Raw genomic sequence first — 4210 nt, forward strand, 5'->3', positions numbered from 1 at the left:
TTGAATTCGACTTTTCGAATGACTTTTCATCTTATTTTTAGTATTAAATCGCCTATTATCAATAGAATACGATCCCATCAAAATGTTTTCGTGTTGAACAAAGCGATGTTCGCTGACGAAAGTATTCTTTCGAAATTTGTTTTACAAACGTCCCAAAAATACTTATTTTATCGCTATGAATGTCTATGTTGTCCCAAAGAATGTTTTCTTTTAAAATATCACAAGAACACTTGTATTCATCATTGCACATTTCAACATGCCTTTTAAAACAACAATCGTGTTTAAAACAGTTATTACATATTTGACAAGAATATTGATACTTACGTCGGTCTCTATGAGTTTCACAACGCCTATTTAAATGGGGTTTTGTTTTATAGCTCTTATTACAAAAATAGTATTTGAAAACTCTATGAGTAACTTCATTACGTGTCAGCTGATGTTTCCCTTTAAATTCTTTCTTAAATATCTTACGACAATGGGATATATATGTGTTTCCTCGTGTTTCTCGTAATAAAACTTTGACTTAGGGCGCTTATCACAAATGTCACATTGAAAGACTTTTCGTTAAATTTTGGATTCTTCGCGTAAATATCTGCAATTTTTAATTTTTTTTATTGTGTTCTACTGTCTACTTCTGTAACCAAACAGTTCATATCGTGATAAAATTAAATAACTATTATTTAATCTCGTCGCAATTATAATAAGTGTCAAAAATTAATTCTGTATGAGGCATCGCAAACACGAGGACAGCTTGCATTTCACTTCATCGATTGTGTTTTTTTTATCTGACTGGACGGACAGCGCTCTGTTGGGTCACATTTGAAGCCAGAAGAGGCTTTACCTACGAAACAAATTACAGCAGGAAAGTTTGTTTTTCTTTTAAACTCGATGTTGGAAGAACGAAGAATAACATAAAAACCACGAAGAAAACATTTGATTCGATGTACTGTATTTATCATATGCAGTGCAGCCAAATTTCTCTTATGTTTCATTTTGTTTTTTAATTCTAGGAAGACCACCAATTTATACAATTTTTCAATTTATACTTAGTTTGTCGTTTATATTCAATGCGAAACACCATTATAATAATAATAGGAAAATAACCACAGGAGAATTTTAAATTTTTATGAAATAAAATGTCATATTCGTGCCATTATAGAGCTACGTTTTAACTCCAGCGATTAATTTATTGACCAGTCAATAAAAATTGCACTTAACTAATTAATTTTTATATCTATTCAGCGATATTTTCTCATAAAATAAACATTTAATATCATCCATTTTCATTAATGGAATCGTGGTATTTCCAGAGATAATGGCTTTATGTGACAAGCACTCCTAATCAGAGCATCATTTTACTTCGTGAGGCGTGAATACGAAGTAAAAATGAACCCAAATTTACAACAAGGAACGTGTATGAGCTGCTTTCTCAATCCTTGTTGGACGACTGCCCTCATATTTGGGCTAGATCCGTTTGAATCTTGCAATTGCCGAGACAAAATTAGAATATCTAAAAATTCAAAATTTATGAATATATATGTTCGAATAATCGAAATTTCTATATGGCAACGAACAATTCTTCTTATTTTGCAAACAATACCGGGTTTAGACCAATATTCAATTTGCATCGGAGAATTTGATATTGTGAAAACTCATTCTAAATTGTACAAACTGTTATATTCTTCTCTATTTATCAGTTATTGTATTGTTTTCAGATACACGAGAAGAACCAAAGTGGTATTGATACAAACATTAAAGAATGAGAATTTCCGTAGCAAAATAAAGAATAATTACAACTCATTGAGAAAAATTGTTTTGCTTGTGTCTATAATTATAATAGTAATTATTATCTTATATTTAATTCTTGTGATTTTCGTTCTTTATCCTTACATAGAAAACAAGAAAAAATTTCGTAGTGAAGCTCTGTTCTGTAGTATCCAAATTTTCATAACTATAAGTTATGTTATAGGCGGACTCGGTTTTACTCTTTTAATAATTGCTTTTATATGTATCATCGGTCACCAAGAGTTCGAACAATTGTCACGGGAATTGTTTTTAATTAAAAGAATCGGTTCAGATTTACAGAAAAAGCTAAACGAATTGATGTTGCATCACGAAGAGCTTTGGCTTTTCGTACAACAATTCAATACCAAGTACAATTTAGTAGTTGTATTTATCTATTTCTTTGTCCTTTGGTGTACAAGTTACTTTTGCTACGCATTTATATTTTTGGAATTTCATTATTACTTTAAATATTTAATATTTTTACTTATGGTAATATGCACGTGTATTTGCATAATAACTGGAAGTCTGCTGTGCTCGATCGCATTTATGGTAATTATATTATGCATTCATTATTAACGTGATTTTATTTTATTTCTATACTGTTTTTCTCTGTTGCAGATGGAAAATACGTTTCAAGATGTCAGACAATTTGCAGGATGTGATATTGGACTGAAACGAAAGCTGAAGGTATGTGTTACCATAATCATTTAATAAATAATTATTTTATATTTTCCATTCATACTTTCAGGTTTTGGATTTTATGAAAAGATTTGGAAAAGTCTCCCTGTCTCTTTCAATAGGCGGGCTTTTAGTTGTAGAAAAGACAATTGTTTTCAAGGTTGCTTTTTCCTTTAATATTATTTTCTAGAACTTTTTCTAAACAGATTTGATAATGATTTTGCTTTATATTTCAGATGGCAAGTACACTACATTCCATTTTTTCCGGCTTGTTAAAGCTGAAAACCGTTTCAAAGAAGAAAAATACTGTGAACAGATTATTGAATTCAATTACACGAAGATAACTTAAACGTGTAAAAATTTGGTACTAAAATACAGTTATTTCTCGTGCAATACGAGACTTATATAAGAGGGTTTGATTCTAACATGGTTTGGAAGTTGGTTGTATCGTTTTATTGGTATCAAAGAAAATTAAATAAATAAAGGATCAGAATATAGCAAAATAGCGGAACAAGCTCTGAATTTAGTTTCAAATGCACTGCTTTTAAAAGCAGCTGCTAAACAATTTCAAATTTCCCTTTCGATGATTCGATTTCGGCTATAGAACACTGAATGCAAGAAAATTCGACTTGCGACCTTACCGATTGAAGAAGAGAACTACAATTAGTGAAGCAGATCAACGCATATGTGGGGAAAGAATCTTTAGTTGAAGTATCACATTCTTGAAGCCTGTAATAATTTATTAATGATAATTTTTTCAACAATTCTTTTAAAACCAATCTTTTGTAGAATGGTTGAAGGAAATCGCTCTATAATAGACATCCGAATTTCTAAATCTGGTCTGCTTCAATAACTCAAAAACAAGCTAGTTATGGTGTTCATAAATGAATTGTAACCAATTTATTTGGAAATGCAACTGGTTTTTGCAAAACATGGCATTGATGTTGAATTCTTGCTCATTTTAATGTTCTTTAATAAAAAAAAGTTTCATTTGTAACACATTTTTTTAAACTTATACTTTTAAAAGTTATCTGAAATAACCTTCACCAGAATCAAATTTAATCGGTTTCCACATTGTGGAAGACAATCAATAGATTTCAGTGTCAACAAAATGTGGTGTAGAACTTATGACTATGTATTATATACTAAGAAACGCAAAAAATTTGCAATTATCTACCAGCTTTTAATATAGTTAATAGCCATCACTAATGTTACGTAAGTAAAGATCAATCACAGTTTTGAATGTGTTAATATCCACTATCTTTGTAGCTTTAATTTCAAGACTGAGAGAACAACGAAAAGTTTTCTTACAGCACTTTCAACAAGTAATTATTATGTACTATTAATTATAATTAAACATGGCTTATGAATTAATAAAACGCTTAAAATATTTTACAATTGTTGTCATTTAAGTTGATAAAACAAGTTTTTTATAAATATAATTTAAACTTTTTTAATAAATACAAACAAAAATGTAAAGGTTGATGATTCGGGTTCTCAGCAATTCAAAGACGAATGATCAAAGACACAGATGCGTTTAGTTACAAAATGTTCTTTGAAGAAGAGTAATTTAGTTTTACTGCGAGTTTTAGTAATATATTTTAAGGTGTTATGGTTCTATATTTTCTGTGGTGAACAAAGCATATATTGTTTATATATGTATAGTGTAGTTTTAAAGTCACTCACATCAGCTTAACAATATTCCACTCGCGCATTTTTATGAATTAAAATTGAAGTATGTTATATA

Source organism: Centruroides sculpturatus, unplaced genomic scaffold (genome assembly GCF_000671375.1).
Source record: "Centruroides sculpturatus isolate CEXI.00-Female unplaced genomic scaffold, Cexi_2.0 scaffold171, whole genome shotgun sequence".
In the NCBI taxonomy this organism is placed as follows: domain Eukaryota; kingdom Metazoa; phylum Arthropoda; class Arachnida; order Scorpiones; family Buthidae; genus Centruroides; species Centruroides sculpturatus.